The sequence below is a fragment of the Corvus kubaryi genome, unplaced genomic scaffold (assembly GCF_017639235.1).
Source record: "Corvus kubaryi isolate FWS band 111438036 unplaced genomic scaffold, C.kubaryi_AGA036_p1.0 37392, whole genome shotgun sequence".
Lineage (NCBI taxonomy): Eukaryota > Metazoa > Chordata > Aves > Passeriformes > Corvidae > Corvus > Corvus kubaryi.
The window spans coordinates 10,256,738-10,284,229 of NW_024581131.1; the positions used below are offsets into that span (position 1 = coordinate 10,256,738).

Below are 27,492 nucleotides of genomic sequence, written 5' to 3' on the forward strand. Positions count from 1 at the left end.
ATTCTTGTACAATTTTTTTGATAAGCCTTCATCAAATACCTATTCATCGTACTTCAGTATGAAAAGGGCAGCTTTTGCATGATTTGAAGATGATGGCAGTATAATAAGTTAGATGAAAGAACAGCCTTGAAATGAGAATATTTTTTTCATAATTTCGAGGCTTCATTTCTTTTTCGGCAGGAAGAACAGAATCTAAAATTGCATAACTGTATAAAAAAGCTATATCACTAATATACAATAGGATGTTATTTTATTCACACCCAATAGCAACTCAATGGACCTGTTCACATGTAGATGAGTAAAGTAGAAAGTGCTATAAATTTTGCTGTGAATTAATTCACAATGTGCCTGCAATGAGTCCAAAAAGTTGAAAAATTGGAATTGTCCCTTCCAACTCAGCATATTCTATGATTCTAAGATTAAGTGTCCACACCATTTCTACTTCACAGACCTGCCATTGCTACTAAAAAGGTAAAATCAAGCTTTAAAAAAGAAATGGGGGAAAAAAAAAATAGTAAGAGAGAAAAATAAGGAAAAAAGCTTAAATGGATTTAAAAAACCAAGACAGGGAAGAAGGAGAATAAAAGTTTGCATAATATTTTAGTCAGGTGGGTCCTTAACCTCAAGGAAATTGAGATATTTCTATTGAATAGGCAGCAACCATTTTAAAAATTGGAATTCTATCTGTATGTCATATTTACTGCTCTTGACAAAATAATGACATACAAATTTTTTTAGAAATACATTATTTCTTTCCTTTTAATTATGATCATTAGTTTTTTCATTACACTAAAACTGTTGTTCCCCTTAAAAAGAATAAAGAATTGTTTTTTCTGGCAAGAATGTATAGAGACATAAAAATTATATATTTATGTGTGTGTGTGCCTGGTATAAGCCAACAACCTATAGGCTTATACTCAAGGTTCAATTAGAAATAAATCAAGAAAAAATATTTAGACATGAAGCACAATAGATTACCTGAAATCTCATTAAAGTCTTTGTCAAAGTGGAAAACTTTATCAAGCTTCATCCCCCACTTTAGTCAAGAAGCAGATGAGGTAGAGCTCCTAGACAACTGCACAGCTTCCCGTTCTACACAACAGTCTGCTCCCCACACTCCTGGGAAAATGCGGAGAACTGGTTACCCAGAACTATGCACCAAGGAAACAAGGCCCCTGAGAAATGGCACAAAAATTGTTGGCTGTGATCTCTTGAAAGTTCATTGACCTGAAGGTGATTTCATGACACATTTTCAATTTCAATCTACAGAGGTTCCCAACAGAAAATGGTGACAGAAGCTTGGATGGATGCCACTAGTTTAAACACCCAGATTTTCCTGAGTTCTAGGTCCATGGGTGCTGGTTCACAGTATAAAATCTCAGATCGAAAAGGAAAGGACAAATAGATTTCTTTAAGATTTTCTAACACTAAGCGTCTTTAAGCTTTAAAAGACATAGAGCTTTTACTTGACCAAATGAAATACTAACTTACGTATCATTTCTTGTCTTGGATTCCCTAGTGCCATTTAGCTATCTACAGTATTATGGTAGTCATCCTTACTTCATTCACACATTCTCAGGCTGAGAATTTGTAAAATTCTTTCTAAAATTTATAGGCTTCATTTTTAGTTGTATTTAATCCTTCTTTAAATACATCTCCTTCCCTCCCTTTTTTTATTTTTTTTTTCCCTCTGGCCTACCTCAGAAAACTTTCTCTATTGGACTTTTAGGGCCTTACATCAACAACTCATCTCTCCACTTTTTGAAAGACTCTTTTACTCCCTTAAAACAGTAATTCTCTGCACCTAGAAAATTAGTCTGAATAAAAAGAGTTGACATATAGCCATGTTATTTTTCAATTTAGACAACAGTCTTCCAAACTCCAGATCACAACCTGTTTAATGTCTTCTGAATACAAGACATAAGGAGCAAATATGACAAAATAATAATACAGGATTGACATATAATCACAGCAATAATTCACAGACTGTTCACAGATTGACTCCCAAGCCTATGCCTCAATATAGAAACAGAGTGATGCAGACAAAAACATTAGTATATTTTTGTACTTTTGCTTTATATGGAGAAAAAAAAAAAAAACAAGAAAATTTCAGACTGTTTAAAGCTGTTGTACTTATTGTAAAGGTTACATGCAAGACTCATTTAGACTTTATCCAACTTTACGACCCTCAGAAGATAACAGCTAAGCTATATACCCTCCTCAGAATAGTTGGTTAGTGTTAAAATGGACTCCAATAACAATCACCCCAAAAGTACTAGCAATCAGGTTTTTATGTGAACTTTTTCTAATACTATAGAAAAGACAGAGATTTTACATAGTGGGCAGAAAAACTAGAGAGAAGAGTGGAGGTGGCAAAGGAAAAGCATAAGCGATAGGAATAAATTTCAAGTTGTTAGGTAGTCACTGGAGCACAAATGCAGCTCACCTAATATCAGGAAAATTATCAGGCATTTATCTGTGTTAAATGTCATAAATTATACATAAAAGAATGTTTTGATTTGCCTCAGAAGACGCTGCAGTTGAATGGATCCCCTAGCAGCTGTAGCTCATGTGAGTATAAACCACAAGATGCCCAGTAAAATTAGGATTTTAAATTAAGCTGGAACAGTTCAGAAAAGAAGTCTAGTCAGCTCTCAGCTCTTTTAATGTGCATGAGTAGCATGGGGGAAGAGGAGGGAGGAGGAATAAAAAAGATTTATCCAAACCACACAGAGAGGAGCTGGTTTTCCCTCTATATTCCTTGATAATAAGCTTAGAAGAAGATTTTGTTTAAAAGTACTGCTATACTTTTATAACCATTGAATGTGGGTACCTACTTTAAGCCTTCATTCAGATTGCTCCCTGTATGATTAACAGAGAAGCTGGAGAATTTGAGCTCATCAGTTGACAAAATAGCTTGAAATGAGAACTACTGGATCATGTTTCAACATTTATCACAAGTGCTAGACAATCACATATATAAATTTAAAAAATTTGAGAGTGTTCAGACTTAAACTACAGCCATGTACATTTTAATGGTTTGATATCTCTGAGAGGCATCTGTTAAACAAACACAGGTAATGTTGAGAAAAAAGAACATGCACTGCTAACAGGGTTTTGAAGACAAGCTTATTAACATATAGAAAATATGAGAAGGTCCTGAGATGAAAGCTGCAACAGGAAAACAAAAAATTATTTTCTATAAAATTCCCCATTATATGCTGAGTCTGCAGATTCTGGTGCTGGCATAACTTGCACATGGCTTTAAGAACAGCTTGCACCATTTGCTTTCTCCCAACAGAGGCAATCTAAAGAACTGTCATCCTGAAAGAGCAGAAAAATTTGAGCCTTTAAGCATTCCACTTTGTTCCAGTCTAGAGCTGAATGCATACTTAAAGGTAAAATAATAAATGTTGTACACAACAGCCCTACAGTACCCTCAAGGAATAAAAGGTTGTATGTAAAAATAAAGGATTGTTTTGCTTGTTTGAAATGAGCTAAGAAAGATAATGACTGGTCCCATTTAGACAATGAGATGAGAAACACTTGAGAGGGACTTTGGATCATGAGAGTTCTAATGCTTCTACTATTACATTCTGTTATTATTGAATCACTACTGTTTGATGAAGCATTTACTCCTAAATGACGCTGTTGAAGACACTAATGAAGCAGGAGACCTAGTGAGTTAAATTAGCATTTTTAACTTTCCAAAGCTATCATCATTAATATTAATTATGACACAGAAACTATAATACCTAACACAAAACTATCTAGAATAGCGCAAAATTTCGTGGTTGTCCATTTAAATGACAGGGAGGCAAAGAAATTTTGTGAAAAAATCTCTTTTCTCTGCCCAGGCAATTTGCATGATAGCAAATTTTAGTCACTCATCCATTCCAAAATCAGCCGTTGCAACTTGCTCAACCTGATTGAAAGGGTTGGTCCTGAGAAAGCTCTTGTTTACATAAAATTGTTAAAATGAAAGGTTTTTGAAGCCTCTGTTCAAACACGTACACAAATTGTTATTAAGTTTAATGATAAAAATAAACACAGGATTATATTAAAATCCAAAATTATTATGAACGCCTGATTAAATTCTTACACAGATAAGTTATAATTAACTTTCATTCTCCTAATGGCCACTTGTTTATTTCATGGATTAAATAGAATTTCATCTCCTTTTTTGCCAACACTTGCTTTTATGTGTATCCAGTGTTGCACCTCATCCAAAGTACCTCTAAAGAATGAAAATGCATATGAATTTTTCAAAGAATTGACAGAAGTTAATGTCCTTGCATTCTAAATCCAATCTAGACAACTGTCATTTCAAAACTATGAATGAAAATATTCACCAATAATAAACAACTGAAATCAGTATTTATTTGTCCAACTACTTTAACACCTTATCCCATTTAACAAATGATACCACAAAACTACAAACACTTGGGAAATCATGCCTGTTACACAGCATTAGCAATTTAAGACCACGGTAGATCAGAATGGGAGGACAGGTTGCTACACTCATATTTGCTTATATAATTTTTACACTTCTATCACATGCTATGTGTTAAATACATACGACAGAACTGTTGCCATTAACTACAAAAGTTTTGCATGCCTGGAAAATTAAAATAATCTGATATTCGAAGTCAGAGATTATAGTGAGTCAATGAAAATTTATTTTAATACAGAGATATCTTTGCTATATTTAAAAATGTTCTCACATTATACTTTGAAGATGTATAAACTAAAGATGGAATATATTATTTGATTGCTTCTAAATTTTGAAGAGGATCCCATGCAGAGTTCAAGCTAAAAACCAAAATATTATTTTACCTGTAAAAGATTCTAGACCAGTTCTACATAATAAATGTCAGTCATATAAATGTGAGAAATTTTAGAAACTATCAGTATATTTGATTCATTGTGTGGTGATAAGATTTTTTTTTCTGCTCTTCTCTGAACTTTAGATTTCATTTGGCATACTCTGCCTATTCCATTCCACAGTCCTAATTATTAGATATTTTTAGCACATAGGAGACTTGAATTCACTCCCATGACTATGACACTAAGGAAAATCAATAAATACCCCAAGATTTTCAAGATGAGAAATTTCACAAGATACAGTATGACCGCCACAAAGCAAATCCTTATCCTGACCACACTAGATTTTCTTCAGCCTTATGTCCCTGAAGTAGTCAAAAGCAAGCAAAAGCACCTACAAGGCCAAAAAACTGCTGTAAAGCTGATGCTGCCACACTGTCCCCAAACTTGCCGTGCCCCATACACTGATGTTATCCATTCACATTGCAGTACCTACACACACACTGCTCATGACATCCTGTACAAACCTAAACTTTTCTGCCTTAAATGGGGTGGAGATCAATGCTCTCCAACTTTTAAGTGAGCAATGAAATTATAAATTGATGGTAAAATCCAAAAGTATTGCAGCCAAAATGATCACCGTCCATGCCCAAAGGCCCTCACTCCCACTACATCTACTCATCTTGACAAATTGCTTTCTCTGCTTAAGTAAACCACAGATTTCATTTTTGTTGGCACATTCAGTTAACATTCAAGTCCTTTATTCATTTCCCCATCCCCTCCTGATTACAAGATTACCATTTTTAGTTTCAAGACTACTCATTTGTGTGAGCATACTACTTAAATGTTAGCTTCATGTCCCCTTCAGGTTACTGCAACTCTATCAAAACCCCAGCACATCTTCCAGTTGGCGTACAGTACAAGGATCTCATACACAGCTTTTACCCCAGACCATTCTCACTCCTTTTATGTCCCTACCATTGCTTCTTGGGAGACATTTCTAAGTCAAACCAACTGCTGCTTACCAGACTACAAAACCCTAAGTAATCCCCTTCCATTTGAGCAGGAAGAATTCTCAGGGAGAAGTGAAATTCAGTTCTGATACACAAATAATATTGAAAACCAAGAATATCTAGACTATGCGATTATAGAAGCAGAAAACTTTGCACATACAAGCAGCTGTTACTCTTTGTATATACAGATTATAAAGAAGAGCTCCATAAAGTGTAGTGCCCAAAAGAAGCCCATAAAAATTATGAGGGCCTAGAGGGGAAGTCATAGGAAGAATGGCTGAGGTCCCTTGAGGCCACTCCTTCAGCCTAGAGGAGACTGACAGAAGACCTCATTACAGTCTACCATTTCCTCATGAGGGAATAGGAGGGACAGACACTGCTCTCTTTGTGGTGACTGGTTTTGATAAGAACCAAGGGAACGGCATGAAGCTGTGTCATGGGGAGGTTTAAGTTGGGTACTAGGAAAAGGTTCTTCACCCAGACAGCGGTTGGGCACTGGAACAGGCTCCCCAAGGAAGTGGTGTCAGCATCAAATCTATCAGAATTTAAGAAGCATTTGGACAATGCACTCAAGCACACGGTGAAGTTCTTGGGGCTGTCCTGTGTAAGACTAGGAGTTGGACTTGATCCTTGTAGGTTCCTTCCGACTCAGGATATTCAAGCACAATTGTTATCTGCTTTGTCTACTGGCATGAGTTGGTCCTGAGAACCAACCAACCATGAAGAGCCACAGATATTCTGAAAGTGAAATAGTTTCTCTGAGCTTTACAGTTTTTCATCTTTCTTTGAGGTTCTTGAAAGAACATTTCTCACAGAGTTCTTCATTTCATGCTGGCCCTTCACATGGTCTCATACAACTGCCATTTTACTTTGTACAGACAAAAGGGAGAGAACCTATTTTGTCTTCATCCAATTACATTTCTCCCAGTGAAGAATTAATACTGTAGAAAATTCCTCCAGCAGCTTTTAAGTCCACATACACTAAAAAATCAATGCTATATTGTAAAAAAGGGGGCAGTTTTGTCAAAATTATTTCTCAGTGATTTCTGTAATTCTTTGCTGAGGTTGTTTGGCCATCCATGTGTAACACAGCAAGAGATCAAATTCCACAACTATAATGAGCCACAGAAAGAGAACAGAAGACATCAAAGACAATTGTAATAGCATATCCTATGATGAATGATAGCAAGGAATTCCTTTCATACAATTTCCAGATCACCCCAGAAAATGGAGCTATACATCCCTGGAAATGAGAAGAAAAGAAATCCTCAAAATACCATCACAATTTCAAAAAGGATGGAACAAAGAAAAGACAGCTATACCAACATACGAACCTGATAGCCATACTAACTTGAACGGATGAGATTAAATTTCATCCTGATCCTAAAAATGGAGAATAACTTAAACCTAAATATATTAGAAGGATACACCAACAAAAACGAGAATTCAACTCCATTGTGACTTGTTACCTTATCACCTCCCCTTGAGTTTTAGTTCTAGTCATTTAAAAACTGAATTCTGCAACTGCAGAAGAGAAAGAAGGAAAAAAAAAAAAATCACCTTATTGACCTCAATAAATGACCAGGAAAGCTTTGAAGTATAAAATTAACACAAATACAAGTACAAATTAGAGGCTGCCAAGACTTCTTTCAACATCCTTTAGATAAAATGGAACATCCGATATCAATATGTTCCTACTTCTTATGGCAGGAATTTTTGGACGTATTTACATAACCCTTATTTCAAACCTCACCTTAAAACCATATATTTCTCTGACTCTACTCTACTTAGAAATCATTTTAGAACCTTGCTTCATGTCTTATTGCAGACTTTCTTCAATTTATGATTTGTTAATAACAATTTATACAGTTTAAATATTATCTTTTAACATAGTTAGTCTCCCTCTCCAATATGCTTAGAGAAAAGAATCTTCTCTAAACTTCAGCTGGACTACACTACACTGACCATGTTGTCTCATGGTTTCTAAACTGTAATATATCTCTCTCTGCTCTGAACATATTCGAAATCACATTATTTCTTCTTAGTATAAGCATCTGATATGTCACCCTACATATTGCTTATTAAAACAATGACACTAGTATTCCTCTAAGGCTGATAATAATTCCCTATGAATGCCTTCTAGAACCTGCTTTGTCATTCCCCTGTTACTTAACAGTGTCAGCAGATAGTCGTTCCCTGACCAATATGTTCAGACTCTGCCCTTCTCCCACCACTTCCAACTGGTAAATCCCCAGATTATACCTTAATTCCTAGCAGAGGTGTCCTCATGCCAGACTTTATTATTGGATTTCAATCTAGAGCAATTATTCAGAACAAGATCTCTCCCTGGTTTTCACTGTTGAATGATACCATCAATCTGTCTCCAATTACAGCTCTCACACTTTTGAATACATCCTTGTCTACGAAATAATTTATTGTATTAAAAAAAGATATTCAGTCATATTTTTACCTTTACTTCTGAATCAGAAAAAAAAGTGCAAGTTTTATGTTTATTGCCATTATTTATCTGCCCTTTACTAACAAATCATGGTTCTTTCTTACTAGAACTACTTGCACATCCATATATATGTATTTGTCTATACTTATATATATTTTGAAATACCCATCACATTAAAAAATACAGAGCTTACAGCTTGAAGGCAGAACATAGGTGTTTAACACCCTTCTATAAAACTTTAAAAAAGTGTCTCCAAATGATATTTTAAAATCAAAATTACTGTAGAGGAAAGCATGCTTTCTAGCATTAAAATGTATTAGAAATTTAAACAATGAAAAAATGCATAAAGTATTTTTAAGCAGTATAAAATATTGTTTTCACCTTACTGTGTTTGTAATCAATGTCTTTTTTGTTCATTTAAGTATCTGGGGAATTATTAGGGAGTCATCAAAATGTTCTGTATCATTCACCAAATACCAGATCAGCCTCAAGCTAGAAAATTCAATAAACATTTTCATAACATTTCCAATAAAAATTAATGCAAAAAGTATATCTATGGAAAACGCTGAAACAAAAATAAAATGCCAAAAGCAGCAGTTCTTTTCAAAAGTGTTATTTGTATTAATGGCCTTTTTTCTATGAAAAAAATCCTTTCGAAAGCAATCAGCTCTACAAACTATTTAACAGAAATGCATTTAGAATGACTGGGATCTAATCAATCAGTCTGAGCGCACAGAAAAATGACATGCTACATGATTTTGACAGAGATGACATCACTTTGCGAACAAAAACATTCAATGGGCTTAGTCCAGCCAATGAAATTAGGAGAGTGGTTGCTTTTCTATCTGGCACTTGTCCAAAGAAGGACTATATTCCTATGACATTTACTGAAGAGCCACTGCAAGTTCTTTATTCAGAAGTACACAGGAATGAAAACTAAATTTCCAGAACTGTTATATGCATGATCTGAAAATCCTATGGTTATTTTGTACCAGATTTCCTGTGCACTTCACATCCTCTCCTAACAAATCAGGTTCATAATACATAATTTATTATTACTCTCAAGAGTCTTACCAAATAGGGTATGATGTTTGAATCAAAGTGGGGTGCTGAACATGTGCCAAGGAAGGCAGCAAAAGAACTACTTCATCATTTCAGCACTTCAGCCTTCTATTATGATTGCATTGGCACCTTTCCTAATGTATAAGTGAATTTAATCTGCAGCAGTGCTATACGAAAGGTGTGCTGTACGAACCTCGAATTTTAATGTACAACATTCTGGATAATTTTCCACACACTATATGGAAATTAGTGAAGTTCACACACTTGGTTGCCTCTAAATCTGAAAACGTCACAGATCTGCACGAAGAGTTGAGCAATTCTGAAAATTAATGACTGTCACATATGGCCATAAGATATTCCTAGTGAGTTAGTGACTTCAGGTTAGTGATTTCAGCTATAGGAGATATTTAACTCTGCAGTAAACTTGCACTTTTTCTTTTCAAAGTTACCTAACACCCAGTGCTCAATAGAAGGAATACAGCATAAATACAAATCCAAGATTATTCCACCTTCCCTTACTTAATCCACTGTTTTTTCAACAAAATGACCAATGGAACATTAAGTCTTGAGGCCGCCGGCTTAACTCTGACTTGCCTCTGTTAGACTCTGTATGACCTGTTTCAGCTTTGCCCTCTCTTCTTATGGAGACTAGGAGAGCCTCTAAGGGTAAGGGAAAATTAGCACTTCAAAAGATGTAATACAATTACATGGTTGTAATCACTCTCATTTTACAATTTCCATAATTTTCTTTCTAGACCTCTGCCCCCATCACATTCCTCCTTATTTTCTCTGCTAGACTGTCTCACTCCTCTGTATCACAGTTAGGTTGTCATCTATGTTACAAGACACATGATAGCTCCATGAATAGAAAATATTTAAAAATACTTTAGATGACACTTAAAATGCATAGAGGTCCCAACTTTCTATCCCAGCACCCTAGCTCACATCATCCTAAAGCTAGTAAGTGTTATTAACTGGTAAGTTGATGTAATAACAAATAAATAGAAAGCCATGTAAAATTAAATCTGGTAGGCTTCTGTAATTAAATGGTTTCACTACACCCCAGACCAACAACTTCACTGCTGTTTCGGTCTCCAGTTGCTCTGTCACCACAGCCCCTCTGCCCATGCCACATAGCTGAGCTATTCACATTCCTTTCAAACTGCCACACGACCAGTTTTGCAAGAGTTCATCACAATTTGCTGCAGCACTTAGGAACCCTCTCCTGGCTGGAGGCTCAGTGGGTATCACAGACCACAGTTTTATCTCCAGAAATGGAAGATCAGAGGAGTGGCTTGTTTAACAGTCTTAGTTCCCAAGGCAAATCTTTCACTAGAAACTCCCCAAAACAGAACTACATACACAGCAGAGGTACATCCCTCCTGTAATTCTTCTCACCCTAAACAAAATTCAGTCCTGATATGACTCAACTTGCATAGAAGACAGCGAGTATAATGCTTGAGCTACCTTATGGCCTGTTAGGATCCAGCCTGATGGGTCAGCTGTATCATTTCACAAGCACATCATTAAATATTTCATCAGTAAAGGAAAAGAAAAATTAAAAATGGAAAGATTTTTGTTGTTTAGGTAGATCTCTTTTTTATTTTTCCCTACATTGAAGAACCAGCATTTTAACAAAAGAAGCCAGTACTGAAATGTGTGTATGTGTCTGTACATAAAGAAAGCAAATCATAGGTTATCAGCTTGGATATGCCACGCTTCATCTGATCATTGCTAGATGTGAGCAATGAAAACAGAGTTAATGTTCCATAGAGAAAGCAGAAGTGACAGTAATGCCCAGGAATGGACTTTTACACAAAGAACTCACTGGAAAAGCTCAAATGTCAAGTGCAACAGAAGTTTATATTACTTCAGGTTTTTGACTTATAGCCCATGCTTCCCTTTTTTCTATCCATACAAACGTACACAGTAACACAACTTAAAATCTGGTTTTAACGTGGCACTTTGGTTTTAATCATTATCCACAGAGTGAATAATCAGGACTCCCAAAGTGTGTGAAAATTCCTTGGAGCAAATAACTCTTACTCTCCCACCTTCACAGGCAGAATGTGCCTCGAGGATGGACAGATCATAGCACAGGCAAAATTCAATTGGATCTGATATTGTTAATACTACTTGCCTGAACTAGAAAGAGGATAAATTCCAAAGTCGTTTTCTAGCCTTTGCCTACTCCCTACTGGAAAAGAATTTGTATTTGAAGCTTCAGCAGATCCCTGCAGCAAAGCTGTACTCAGTTTCCCCAAACACTTCATAGATATTACCCAGCCTGTCCCATCTGCCCTATTGCACCACTTCTTTATGAAATGCATTAATTAAAATACTGGGATCTGTCAACAACATGGTGGATCATAACACAGAAAATATATCTGGAAGCAAATATGTTTTCATAATTAAACTAGAATGAGAAAAGAGAAAAGAAAAACCAAAAAAACCAAAACCACAAAAAAACCAACACAAAAACCGAAACCAGGATTCTCCATAAGCTGAATTATATCTGTTTACCACACACAACTCTGTAACTATGGCTAAGGTGGAGGGTTCAAAGGCTGTAAAATACAGCAGAATTGAATCCTTCTTTTATAAATTCCTATGACCTATTAGAAATCACGGGCCTGATTTTCAGAGATACTGAGCCTGTCTCTTTCATTTACTTTATCCTGAGATGTGTGTGCTCAGTCAACTCTCCTGGAAATCAAAATCCAGTAACTTTGCATGATATTAATGGGCAGATTCTCGGCCTTCAAAGGAAGTACACTGATATATATTGGCTGAGGCTGTTTCTCATACTGTGTTTTTGGATATTACAGCCTCTCTGCTTACAGTAAAACAGTTAGAAGATAAACAAAAAATACAGAGATAAGATAGAAAAATAAGATAAATTAAACAATATATTAAAATAGACATATTAGACTATCACAGGACTGCTCCCTCCCACAGACTCCTCTCCATCCTCTCCTGAAGTTCATGCTGCTGCCTTCTTCATTTGCCTTTGGCAAGCTGCCACTGCCAACTCCTTCTTTCTCCCTAGTTTCCAAATGCAGTCAGCCTGACTGGACACAAGATGACTGCAGGACATTCAAAGCCTTTGCACTGAAATTCTCAGTTCCTTGATCTAGACACACATACGCAGACTGGCAGTAAAGAGAATCAGCTAAATCAGCTATACTGTATCACAAAATTTATTACTTGAGCTCATGATACTAAAACACCAGATTTTCGAAGGTCACTGTTCATGTAAATCTTCCTAATGTTCAGCCAATTTACACGAGAAGAATGTCTCCCTGTCTCACATGGTTTGAATATAAACAGCAATTTTTCCTTTTGGAGTTACACACCCTATTGGTACTTAGTAGTTTTACCTCTTGACCTATGAAAATTTGCCTCTAAACAATATAGCATGATGTGGAAACAATTAAGATTGTCCACTCAATATCTACAAAGGTTTTCCAGCATCTGATAATGAGCTGACATGATTGAATGGTTGCAAGAGATATTAAGGACATGCAATTTTGATGCGATATACATGGATCTGAGACTGAGAGTGTGAAAAATTCCCCACAGCACCAGAAAGGACACTATCGTGTACACATGACCCCTTGCAAAACTCATTTCTCTATTTGTATGAACTTTATAAATCAAGAAAATACAGCATTGAATTCTGGAAAGAAGAAGTTTCAGTTGTGTAGGTAGGAATTCTTAATCCTAGTTCAAATGTTTTGTATTGAAGTGAGACAGATGCAGACACAAATTCCTGCAAAGCTATGCCAGGAAAAGCTGTTTCTCCTGCAATTCAGGATATGAGTGTGCTTGTACACTAGTGTGAGATTTGTTTTTATTGGTCAGGCATTCACTTATTCCACTAGATTGGTTCTGCAAGGGCACGGAGGAGTTGTGTGTGGCACATGAAGCTCCTCTGTACAAAGAATGCTTTTAGACTGCATATCTATATTTCAATGAAGGAAAAAGAGAAGATGTAGTGTTTTCTGTTTTCCCTTACTTTACATTACTTGTCAAAAAAAAAAAAAAATCTCACTTTATCAAGTCTGTAAACTGTTTCCCCCTCAACTGTAAAGAAGATACAGAATTAGAAGAATTCCATGTCCAACAAACCAAGTCCAGATTCTGTGTCTCTTCTCTGTTAGACTTATCTCTCATCCATGAAGAGGGAGAGTCCAACTTTCAGAGAGGTTCCTGCCTCAACTTGCTGACACACTCATATTGCTCAGCTCCTCTAGAAATGCTGGTTGTTACAGATTTTAGTTTCCAGTCACCACTTCCCACTTGAGCTGCTAAAATGATCTTCAAATAATATTAGTAACCAGTAGCTGGACATCAGAACAGTTTTAATTTTTCACTGTGCAGATCTTATACCTGCTATCATCCACCTCCAGTATACCCACCTCGTTTATTTAACACCTAGCTTCTATCTATGTCCAATTTCTCTTCATTTTCTCATTTAACAGGATTTCACTCCCCTACAGTGAATGCTTCTATACATAAGGATTTAAATTGGCTGAATTAACTCAGCTAATTTCTGTTTGGTACCACCCATTTAATTTACCTCACACAGCTGTAAAATTAATTTATTCTGTATTTTAACTACATAAATAAGAACAAAGCAAAAAACAAAAAAAAACAAAAAACCATTAAAACAGAATTTTGGTTTGGTTCCTTCAGTGTTATATAAACAGACAGGGTTTTTACTTATACGCTATATGAAATTATAAAACTAATTGTCAATGGATTTAACGATTTTATTTCCATGTTAAAGACTTTAGCCCCAAATTAATCTCAAAAAATTACTTAACCCTTTTTTAGGTTGGCAGACCTAGAAATTTTAACAACTTGTATCTACAGACTTGAGAAGATATCTCTTTTCAGCATGGATATACTTATAGACATGTGAGTTTTAGCAGTTGGTCTTTAGTGCTGTTTCAGTTGATGATTCATTTATTCTGTAGGTAGAAATAAGTATAGCTAATGAGATCACAGAAACATTCTGACAGCTTTGATGTGAATACAATCCCTATATTAAGAGCAGTGTGTGGAGGAGTAAAGGGTGGGATGTTCTCACTTGTAATTTGAAATAAGTTTGGTGGATCTCAGCACAGTGCATAGCAGACTGATGTTCAGAAAAATCACCAGTCAAACTAAAATTGGCACCATTCTTAGCAACAGCAGCAAAAAATAATGATTAAAGGGGCACAGTAAGATCAAAACAGAGTTGCCGTGTATTTGATGAAGGGAAAGTGTCTTCGGAAATTTGATGCCAATCCCATCTGTACAATGAAACTATGGTCAAGCCAACATCCTTAAGAAGAAATCATTTTAGTTTTTAAAATATAAGTAATAAATGTTCAGATGGCTTAAATCTGTCCTTCTCCATTGACTTCAGGAAAGCTGTGCTATTTTCCAGAAAGTTTTAGAAAAATATTAGCAGTTACGTACCACCTTAATATTTTATTTCTTCCTATATGGCTATGCTAATTGAATGTTTTTTTTTTCCTCAGAGGAAAACCCCTAAGAAGCTGTTATGGTCCTCCACCACCTATTAACTCCTTTGCTAATGCCAGTTTTTTAAGATATGCAGTATACATCTTGCAGCTCTCAGACAGAGGAAGATTTTGGCCCTGGTGGTACCAGGATCAGAAATTTTGTGATCCTTTTTATAGAATAAAATAAAACATACATTTTATGTAACCACTATCATCCACCACGACATAAGTGAGCAGCACAGTGGCTGTATGAAAGGTCCTTCTCATATCTGAAGGCAAGGGAGACTAAAGGTAGAAAAATGTATTACAGTTTTGCTCTCCACACTCTTCAAAAAACCCAGTAACAACATGAAAATTTTTAATGTGATGCAAACATTTCATAAATTAATTAGTATTAAAGGGAATTTCCTTCTCTAATCTTATCATGGTTCCACCTTTCTACAGAGTAGCACTGGAGAGAGGAGAGATACTATGTTTTCTTGTGTGCAGAATCTAGGGGTTTCTAAAATCATTGGTCGTTTTTCTTTATCTGTACACAGAAACAATGAGTCTAAAATACTGTACATCTTCAGCACGAAGCTAGGAGGAAAACACCTTCTAAGCTCTCTCTGGAATGACAGAAATGGGAATAGGACTGAAGACACTTTGGGGAAATGAAATAAAGAAACTGATCAGCCTGAATAAAGAAATAAAGAAACTGATCAACTACCCTTGTCTCTCTCCTCCTTGCATTTGTATCCACTTTGCTAGTATGACATCTAAAAGCCATTACCACAGTCCACACCATGACAAAACTTGCAGTTTTGTTATCGTCCTCTCATGCTTTGTCTTTTCCTGTAGAAAACCCTGATTCCTTATTATTCTAAATATAGGAACCTTTCAACTGCCAACGAATTGCATAAAACTCCAGTGACACTGGTCTAAACTCACCCTGGATAGGAGATCTAACCTGCATTTATGATCTTAAAAAAAAAAAAAAAAAAAAAAAGAGATAAAAAGAAAAAGGTAAAGCCTTCAGTTTTAGGGAAGTGTAATGAACCTAAATCATTGTAAAATCATTTAGGAAGCAGAGGTTGTTTATTAAGCTAAGGTTCCATAACGCCAATCATTAATTTACATCTACAAAATGTTTACATATCTAACACAGCAGAGCATGCAAATGCAAAAGCTGAACAAAAGCATTCATTTCTTCCCCATGATCCCACCTGCTTGTTACTCTAAAAGGAGTTCTAATGTTAAAAAGCTGCACACAGCCTCCCAGTAATTAGACTCAGTTTCGCAGCCAGTCTTAATTTCCTTGTATCACCAGAGGCTAAAGGATTGAAGGTGGTAGTCTAATTCAATGAGAGGGCACTTCCTCAGAGCACTAAAAAGATAAACATTAAAGACTACTGGCTTGAACTAAGTCCACACACTATCTTTATACACCTCATACATCTCTTATGAAGGACAGACAGAGAGCAAGGAGCTGGATGCCATATGATCAAATGTGAGTGAATACAGTGCTGCATCTGACAAAACCACAGTGAAACGACTTTCCTTCATTCTTCTCTCCCCTCTGCTATTTTAGATTTTTATTGTTTTGTTATATAAGGTATGCACTTTACTAGATCTATAGCTCTGTATAATTGCTGGAATAATCTCATGAGTGATTTTCCAAGTCACACTGGCAGTAATCCAGAAAAAGCACTACAGCAAACATTATGGTTTTAGCTTCCCTATTTATTTTCACAAACATTTTTACAAAAGCAACGTTCTTATGGCCAAATCTCTAAAGCTACAAGAATCTGAGAATTTCCTGTTAATGCAATTGATAGAGAAACATAGACTTATCTAATGCCATCAACTATTGCTAACATAGAATCCTAACCATACTGAGCAAGCTATTTGTCACAAAATAGGAGGAACCAGATTGATAATAATACTAAAATATAATAGAGTACTGTATTTTGATATTAGCATGAAATAAAAGACCATATTCTAAGGATTTCTCAAGTAATCTGGTACAGATTGTTTAGACATAAAAAGTGTAGTGGATTAAAACCTTATATCTGGAAACAGGACAAATATATTAGTAAAAAAATAAAATATTTCTATAGAATTCAGTACTTTTACAGGCATACAAATGTCACTGAATTAAAATCAGTAATTTGTTATTTTTTAATTCAATTTGTTGTTGTTATCCATATGTCTAAAAAAAACCCCTGGAATTTTCATGTATGAGTCCCATAGTGCAAAAATTCATCATAAAGCCTGATGGACAGGTGAGTTATACTGGATAGTTAAACTGTTCAGTGAATTAAAATTAGTTAAACCATGTAGAGTTTTGAATTAAAGCATTGACAAACTTATCTACCATAAGTCATCAAATTTCCCAAATCAATGCAGTTTATATGAAAATTAGAAATACGAAAATCTCTATCAGCAGTGAACAATAAACAATGACACTAATTCTGGTGACAGCCATGGTAAGAAGTTGTTCCTGTAGTGCAGGTGCAGATAAGAGCTGCATCATGCTAACTTTTTACAAATACAGATGAACTGGACAGTAAATGCTGAGGAACAAGAACACAGCAATATGGCAGACAAAGAACAGGAAGTTACCAATCTAGAGAACAATTGATCTCTACACCAGCAGTTTGCACATGAAAGAAAACCATTCCATGTAACGTGAAAAGAAAAGCTGTAAAGAGACCTTTTGAAGAAGTCAGCTATAAAGACATTTGTGACAAATTCATTGAAAACATAAAGGTTGGTCTGGGAGGAAAAATCTGTGTGGGACAAAAAAAACCCCAAGAAGCAACTTCACGCTAACAAAAAAAACTTGTATTTTCAAATGCAGTCTACTATGTTTGGTAAGGTAGGGGTAAATTTTTTCAAGCACAGACAAGCAGATGTCTGATAGAGATATACAATACAGACACAATAACTGAATTCCAAAGGTTAGTATGGCAAATCAAATATTTTGCCAGCATTATTATTACGTTCAGTCTTCAAACTGTTTTTTTCTGGAAATCTCTGCGTACCACAAACATTCTCATATTTCTGTATACAGTTGCACGTGTTACACATCAATTAATACATATTTCTGAAGTCAGTTACAACAGAGAGATAAGTTAGTGGGTCAATAAGTGTTAGACTAGCAAAGACATAAATGAAAATCTGAATTCCTCCACGTGCAAAATAGTTAATAGTCACGGTATACTATACTTTCTTCTGCTTACATGCCTTAACACTTATCCAGTTGCATCCCTCTTTCTGAACATAGTCCTAAAAGTTAAGTACATACCAGCTGCACTTAGAGCTAACTTGTTGACAAAAATATCTTTTGCCATATGAATATCCATCATTCAGAAGCTGGAGTAATCACCACTACCATTAAAAAAAAAAAAAAATATATATATATAAAATTATTTTTCATAATTCTTTATCTGACATGAACAGAATAATCTAGAAGGAAAAAAGTAAGCTTCTGGTTACTTCAATCATTCACTTCTTAATACAGAACTTTCTTAAATATATGTTAACTTGAAATATACTTTTATATAGTAATATACAGAAATACATATTATTTATCCATAACACTATCCATATATAAAAATATAGGAACTGATTTCCTGAAACGCTTACTGCCTTAGCTTCTACTGACTTTGGATTTTCAGGAAATCAACAGAGCTGGAACTCAGGTCAATGGCTCCAATGCATAACCTCCTAAAACTAATATATCCTCCTAGAAGAAACAGCCATTGGCTCAGGGTATGAAGGAGTATTTTCTCTACTTCACTCACAAACCCTTATACTCCCTGATCCAAATTGAATTGGTTTTTTTACAGTTAAAGAAATACATGAGCCTACTGAGGTTTTATTGACCCAGTAGGCTCTAAAAAAATCCCATATGCTTTCTTGGCACCTGCTATCACTTGTGACCTTTATTTTCTAAGAGGGATTATTATTACCTCCTTGCACTCTACATTTCCCTACAGGATATCACCAGCCATATGTCAGCCTTGCTCAGGGGGTTCTCATATACAACTCAAACAATTTTACACGTTTTTTCTAGTGTTCACTGAAAATTATGCCCATTTCTTTCTGTATTAATTCCTATTGTTTCAATTGAATGTGAACTTCTAACACAAAATAACTGATATAAAATACAGAGACCTGCTGGTATCAGTAATTTAAGAGTACTTAATTTTCATTAAATCACACACATGAAGCTAGATGTGTAAATCAAGACAGTGGAAGATAATTTTTTTAAAGACCCTTCTAGCCTTGCAATATTTTGATTATATACTATTTTGTGTGATATTCCTATGATAATGCACTTAACCATGAAGCTTTGATCTTCACTCATACCCTCCACTTTGCTCATTAATTCACCTTCACAGTCTATAATATTGTCTCATAAGCCATGACAATGACTCATATTCTTTATATGTATTTCAGTAATCTTCAGTCCTATGATGTGGGAAATTTTCACTCCTGAATCTCTAAGTTTTGGTATCCCATAATTTTGCAGCATTGGAAATATGAGGGTTTGTGGGGCAAAAAAAAAAGAGAAGAAATAAAAGAGATGTACATATGAAAGAGAAAGAAGTTATCCATTCAAATGTTTCGATATCATGGATCTCAAATTTCAAAACATCTATATGCAGACCAGTAAGAGAAACAATAGTCATAAGATTATTCTGCTACTTATTTATGCTACACTCCAAGATGGTGCCCATTATCATAACTAAGTTGAATCACATGGCTAGCTTTTTATTGGCTTGTTTTGGTTTGGTTTTTTAAACTGTGGTGAGGGAGTTGTGAATTAAAGAAATGGGGTATTATTAAGAACTGTAAATGTTCTTAACTTATTTTAGTATATTCAAGAGCTTTAGCAGTACTGATCATTTTCCTAAGCAATGTTATTTTTTTCCTGGCAAATGCAAACTTGAGAGGAGTCTTCCATAGTAACAGTGCTATGTCCTTCCACAAAGAATTTAGATGGTAGGAGATTCTAAGTGCAATGTTTGATCAGCAACATAATGATGTAGCTTCACATAAAAACTACCTGGGATGGCAACAGGAAGAGTGAAGAGGAACAGTCATTTGAGTCACAAAGTTATTGTCACAACACAGGCAGTGTAGTGCACAGTACAGTCCAGGCAGTACAGTCCACACCTTGAATCAGAAGTAGAGCTGGCCACAAACTTCCTATGCCTTAGGGAAGGCACAATACCCACAGATTTATGCTAAATATTTTAGACACTGTGAGAAATGAGAAACGTGATTCTTGTGTATTTCAACTGGGATTGTGATCAAATTTTCACTTGTGAAAACGTCCTCCTTGAGTACATTAAAAATACAATATAATGAAAATAAGATGGATGAAAAATACTGATGCTTGCAATATTTCCATCACTCTAGTTATTTTCTTTCAAAATAATTAATTTTAGTTCTTATATCTTTTAATCCAACATAATTTTATATATTGAAAAGCATTTCTGTCATCTTTTAAATACAACTACTACAGCCCCATTTTTAATTTAAAATGATATGAAGTTAAAAATTCAAATACCCTGGAACATTTCAGGATTCCTCTGCTTTCACATTTCATTACAATTCAAATACAGTCCAAGCTTTCTAGAGATTTTCAAACCATATTGAGAGACATGGATTCAGTGGCAAACGATATCTCTGAAAGGGAGATAAGTTTGTGTGGCAAAAGTTTTAACCAGAAATAAAGGATGTTTTGTGGACCAGAATGAAGTTTTACTGCTCTCGAGTATCACTAAGAAAGTGAGAGTTCAAGAGAACACAATCCCATCAGTGAAATGTGCCAGCAGAAGCAGTGAGCCACCCCCCAAGCAGAAAGCAGATTCACCTTTCTGCAGATGAACAGTAAGAAGCAGGTGTCATCAGCTACTGGCTGCAAGAATTTATACTATGTTCCAAAATACCTTTACCTGTTGAAGGCAGGTCAGCTCCTTGAGGACTAACTGAGCATTTTCAGCCAGTTCTTCACATTCTGGAATAACTACTGGAGTAATATTCCTCTTAAATGTCACATAAGGTGACACAAAAGTGTTTCACATATTTTAAAATATATTTGCTTTAGCTTTTTGCTTTTGACATCTGGACTTCTGTCCTTTGTTACTTTTTGCCCTCCTGCTTTGGTCACACAGCAATTAATTTCTTCCCACTTCTAAGTAAGAGAAGCTGAAGAGTAGCAGTAACCACTAAAACTGAAGTTTTTAACATTTCTCACCTAAGAATAGACTCTGTTACTAAAATAGCTGTTGCTTTGAAATTTAGCCAGTTAGAAAACCTTATGCAGGAAGGACTATTTCCCAAGAAGTTGGGAATATATGGATTTATGATTGCAAGGCTACCATTGCACAGATTTTTCAAGCATCGGTCTTTAAGCATAGTACATTCGTGGTCAATCTGATCCTTCTGGAGCACATTAAAGCCTAAATATTGACAATACTTTTCATTATTTTATAGCAGAGGATTTGAGGCCTATACAATCTGGATTACAAGGTCACAAAGTTGCAAAGTATTGAGCCATTATTTTGAATTGCTGTTTTGTACATAAAGCCTGCTGAAACTTCAAGCATAATATTGGTTCTCATCCTTTTCCTTGGGAAAACCTCCAAGGAAATTTTGCTGATGCAGATGACAAACTGTGAGAGGACAAAGGTACAGCAGGTCCAATTCATTACCCAATGTGAGTACAAAATTTTGAAAATAAATGCTATTGATAAGTCATCTGTTGATGGTTTATGACAGCCATGTTTGCCTTCTTCCCCCAAAAAAGGTTAGTTGTCTAGACTTTGAGATGCAATGTGGAATTTGACCCATAATAGTAAAATTACTAAGGCACCTCTATTTATCTCCTTAAGTGATGGAAGGTATTGCTCAGCCTAAGGGCTTTCTGAGACATATTTGAAAAGATCTGCTCCATTGTAAATAAATTTTAGATGGGCCAAGCCATTCAGAAATGAGATTAGTTTTACATAAGTCCATTGCTGTTCAAAAGATGGAAAATTTTTCAACCTTGTGATTCCTCAAGTTACACCAGCTGAAGAAGACAAAGTTACTTTTTGCTGTTAAGACTTTTATAAAGGAATTGTTTCTAAAGCACATATAACATACCTGAAATTTTTTGCATTAAAATCTGTCATAAATTCCAATTTTTGTGTCCATCACAACAAAATATGTTTAAACACTGACATCATTTAAAGTTAAGACACCCATGAAAAAAATGGCAATATCATAACAAGTGTATTTAGTGCACAGTATTTTAAATACTATAGGCTTGTGCAATTTATGTTCAGTATTAGGTAACAGGTTTTGTTGATCCAGAAAGCCTGTAAACATACCATTTGAAATGGAGAAGGGAAAAAAAAGATTACTGCTGTAATACATCCCTGCATTATGACAAGCTGTGGTGGGTTGGATACCAGCTGTCTCTGAAGCCTTTCTATCCCTCCTCAGCTGGACAGGTGGATCTGCTGCACCATGGGCCGCAGCAGCACAGCTGCCTCCACCACAGGCTGCACCATGGGCTGGAGGGAAATCTCTGCTCTGGCGCCTGAACACCTCCTCCTTCTCATTCTTTACTGACCTTGGTGTCTGCTGAGCTGTTTCCTTCACATATTCTTTCTTGTCACTGTTGCTGCCTGCTGTGCAGGTGGGTTTTTTCATCCCTTTCTTAAAGATGTTATCTCAGAGGCACTACCACCATCGCTGATGGGTCAGTGGCACGTCTGTCCTGGAGCCTGATGGCATCAGCTCCATCAGACACAGCAGGAGCTTCTGGCAGCTTCCCACAGAAGCTCCCCCTCTAGCCCTTCCACTACCAAAACCTTACTGTGCAAACCCAAAACACAAGGCTGTAAATTTCTAAGTGTATTCAGAAGATAACAGTATGGGTAATTAACATATAAACACCATGCATGCCATTTGTGCTTTCTCAAGCATAAAAACCAATACATTTCAAGTAGAGGTCTGTGGAATGTTAATTTTATTCTATACACAACAGTTCTCTTCTGCAGTACAACAAAGCAATCCCAAAATGTATTTTAAAAAATATTTCTTTAAGACTGACAGTGGTACTTCCTATCCAGCCATACGATTTGAGTAATTTTATATATTAACCAAAAAAGTTCCTGGTATGACTACTCAGCAAATAGTATACAAAAAAAAAACCAATTCCAAAACACAACAACAAGGAAAACCCAAAAAAACCCATCCCAAAAATAACCCAACCAACCTCAAAACAAAAAACCAAAACCCAACCAACAAACCAAAAATACCCACCAAACAACCAAACATCTGAAGCTCTAAGACATATATAAATAAATAAGCAGAATTCCACCCTGCAGGTGGTAAACAGGTTGGAGATAAGAATTCTTGCAGACAAGTGGCAATAATAGAACAAATATCTAGAGTGCTACGATAGTTTTAACTCTTTTTTCTTCAACAGGGAAGAGAAAGAAGGACTAAATACCTATTCAGACAGGTCTACATCCACTATGCTTTCACATTTATTTTGAAAATTTTAGAGTTTCTATTTTTTTTTTTTAATTTGCCTCTAAATGAACACCAACCAATGCAGATATATTCTAATTTAGGTCATCACCAGCATTACAAGTTCTCCAATTGTACTGCATCAACATATCCTAAACTTTCTCAAAACACTTCTCAGCAGTCTCCACAACATGACAACTGTCATTGCCCATTAATTTCTACTAGCATTATGACAAAATATAGTAACATTCTACTGTAAGGCATACTAAAAACTGCTCTTAGGTGAAGTGATTTTCTACACATTTGAAAATACCAAAAAGAAAATAAGTTATTCTTTAGAAGAAAAGAGTGTTCTTTCTTGAATTATACAGACTGTCTTTGGAGGAAAAAAAAAAAAAAACCAACCTGAAAAAAATCCTGATATTTTTATAATATCATTATTTCTAATTTTGTTAGGTTTGGGGGTTTTTTTAATCTTGAAAGTTTTTTTAAGACCTGGATGGTTATGGAACTCAAAACACAAAATAATTCTCACTTAATAGCATACTTGCTTGTAGGACAAAGTCTCAAAAAACTGCTAATACAAGAAAAAAAGAAAAATCAAAACTGATTCTTAACCTCCAAAAGGATTCACAATCTATTTAACTATATGAAAAACAAAAAGGTAAAATTCCCATTCCAGTGCTGGTAGCCATCAGAATTCCCTTTTCACAATAATGATTGTACAAAGAAGGCAACAAAGTTAAAAATCAGACTGAAAGATCGTCTCTCATAATCTCATAGATTTCTCTCATAATTCAGTATTCCTCTGTACAAATACAAAATACAAGACTCTGCTCCCATCAACACACACTGATGTTCTAATAAAAGGCTCCATGCTTATTATAGCCCAAATTCTTTAGACTGCACGCAGACTTTTCTGACTATTAAAGATTAATACTTAGCTTGCTTTATGCATTAAGCACAAACAAACTTGACTACAAGACTGACACAGATGAGTCACAGCAAATTCATTCCCTAAAATTTGTGTCTGCTATCAGTGAAGAGCCTAGAGTTACAAACGTAAAAGCCATTTTGAGTTCTGTCGTAAACATTGATCACCAATCACCCATTTATCCACTTTTTTCTTATAAAACCTTGTGTGAATATAAGAAAAGTTATAAATGAACAGGCAAGAACAAAGTTTGGAAAGAAGGTAATAGCAGGCCTTAGTAGACACATTATATTAATGAATGAAAGAATAGAAGGAAAGTAAATTTTAGTTTACCTGTCCTCAGTAATTCATGGCACTATTAATTGTCCTTCGTGTCAAAGTCTAGTGTATTTATTTTATCAAAAGGTACACTGTGTCTTAGGATATGTCCATATTAACAATCTCCATTGCACATTCCTTTTTTCTGGCAACCTGTGTGCATTGAGGGGAAAAAAGAAAACATTTAATGGTGTGGTGTGTCTCATACTGACAGAGCATGAGATTATCATGTGCTCTAGAATAAGCATAAAAATCTTGTAATTAATTATGAAACAGAAACAGCTCTAAAGTGCAAGCAGTTGAAATTTCTTAGGCAGACCACCCAAAACATACAATCTATAAACAAAGAAAATGAAAGAGAATTCATCTGGTTTTGACTAGAGGTTATATTCTGTTCTGCTTCTCTTAATCAACAATAATTTGAATAATAATGTGGAACTTGTTCTTGAGACACCACAAAGCGGATAGTCTATGCTACAGTCATCCCATTTACCAGACAAAATATTTGCCAATTCACACCAGAACTCAATGACAAAGAAAAATCATTATCCTTTTCTGAACTGCATTTATTGAAATTCAGCCAGTAATTTTATTGTGGGTTGGGTTTTTCCAATGTTTGTAGCATTTTATAGCATTTGGCAGGAGCTGTACATTCACCAAGGCCAAGTGTACAATGCTGGGGAGCACCTGGGAACTTGGGTATTCTTTGTGCACAGACTGTCTCTGACAGTAGAGCCACTTCCTGACAGGAGCTAAAGGCTGGATATCATCACCATGACAGACATACATCTTCCCTACCAGCTGCAGATCGGAACAGTACTTTTTTTTTTTTATTCCCTAGGCCAAGCTTTTTATCATTCTGATTCCATTCCAATTTTATATATGTATGACAGTCATTAATGGTTACTTATATATTTTATTAATCTGGAGCTACATTACGTTACTCTGCCGAGGAAAACTAAATTCTAAGGCAGGTGTATATCATGCTTGTTTTGCACAATGTAGCTATTCAAATACTTGGAAATGTAATTTCCCCTTTGAAGTAAAAAATATCTGGTAGTAAACAGGGTGATCCCTAATTAATCAACAGATCTCAGACATATGATATCTGACAAGTTCATGCGAAACATCAAATACTTCCACAGAAAAGATTAAATCACTTGAATTCCAGAAGACTCTGGAATTCTGTGTTCCAAGGCAACGTGTGAAGGAAAACTCAGGGGCAAAAATACAGTAACATTCCTTTATAACTAATACTAAGCTTAATTTGAGATATTGCAATATTGGCAGTTTCTGTTATGTATCATAATATCAGCTACATATATAACACTTCTGAATTACTGAAAATGAGGTATCTAGTTAATAGGCGGTGTGGAAATAAAATGTTTTGAACATTTTCATCTTGTTTTCTCCTAAGAGTGATTTTCTATCCCAAAGACACATTATCACTTGTCTTTATTAGCTTACTTTGATCCAGTGGGTTTATTAATTAACTGTAATTAAATTACTCTGTGGTCAGCTTCCTGTCTCTGCTGAATGCTTTCTATGTGCATAAGAAAAATTAGCTTCAGTATCTGGAAAAGCAAAATCATTATTTAAAACTTAACTGGAGGGGTCTAATAGTTTCTTATCATCTGAAAGAATTTCTATTTGGGCACAGATGTTAAAAATACATTCTTCCTCAAATTTATGAAATATGAAAATAGAAATAGAAGCATACTGAATCTTATACAGAAAATATATTAATACAATATATAGGAAATAGAATATAAAAGTTAAAATTGCTATTCTTTAAAGCGTGAAAAAAATGTTCTATGCATACACCTACACCACTGATATATTATTCATCTTCCATAATAAATGAGAATAATCAGGGGACAAAAATAGATACAAGAGAGAAAAACCCATCAGACACATTCACAGTCACAGATTAAACCATAGCTTAATTTACGATTATATAAGGGAAAACTAAAAAGATTACAACTGTTCTGAAACTTAATCACCAGGACCACTTGAAAACTTTCCTGTAAAAAGTGATTTTTCTTTTGTGCTGCATGAAGATCAGAATTTGGCCTAATTGTACCATTAAAACTGAGAACCACTCTGCCAAAAAACAGGAGGTACATATATGTCGTCTTACAAATTACTACTACAAATTACTAGATTTTAAATTAACCTCAAATATTTTGCCTCCCATCAGAAGTTTATCCTTCCCAAGGATGACATGAATCACCTTTGGCAACAGTAGATCAGATGACATTCCAGTCTGAAAACTAAATCACTGACTTTTCTTTGTACAGAGACAGTGAATATTATTCTGTAACTACAGAAGTAACAACCACTTCATAGTAAACTGTTAAGGTATTTCTTCAATTAAAAAAATTTTCTTAATCTCTTTTATCTTAATATATGACAGAATCAATTAGCACCTAATATTAATCCAATTTTACCAGTAGTTAGTTGAGGTATTTTAACAAGCACTCAGAGTTCACACCCACATATGCACTGTGTGTGCTGGTGACTATCATCAGTCAGCTCCTCTTCTGCTTTCAAACACAGTTCAGGGGAATGGATGTTGGAACAGGTACCTGGTGACAGAGGGACTCCGACTGCAGAGGTTCAGTTTCTAATTCCCATGTGTTTAAAATAGGTCACCAAGGGTGGTAATAGGCATTATGCTTAGAAAAGCACTGAGTATAAGGATTTGATCTTTTGGCCTATGTTTCCAATCTGTAAAATGGCAGTAGTAATTCATTGTATACTTTATATTTGTAAGTATAAACAATAGATAGAACTATTTATAAAATGCATATAACAATGATAACAATCTCATACAGATGTTTTCAT

General features: G+C 35.2%; 1 protein-coding gene across 11 annotated transcripts in view; it reads right to left on the reverse strand.

Annotated features, from left to right (window-relative positions):
• The window catches only part of LRRC4C (leucine rich repeat containing 4C), a 497,660-nt gene that overhangs the window by 186,623 nt on the left and 283,545 nt on the right, over positions 1 to 27,492 (reverse strand). For 8 of the 11 annotated variants that reach the window (XM_042038282.1, XM_042038288.1, XM_042038293.1 and 5 more), the window contains one exon: positions 24,661 to 24,798. The exons of the other annotated variants lie outside the window; for them this stretch is intronic. The gene's annotated coding sequence lies outside the window, so the exon portion shown is untranslated. The remainder of the gene's footprint in view (positions 1 to 24,660; positions 24,799 to 27,492) is intronic. 11 annotated transcript variants of the gene reach the window in all.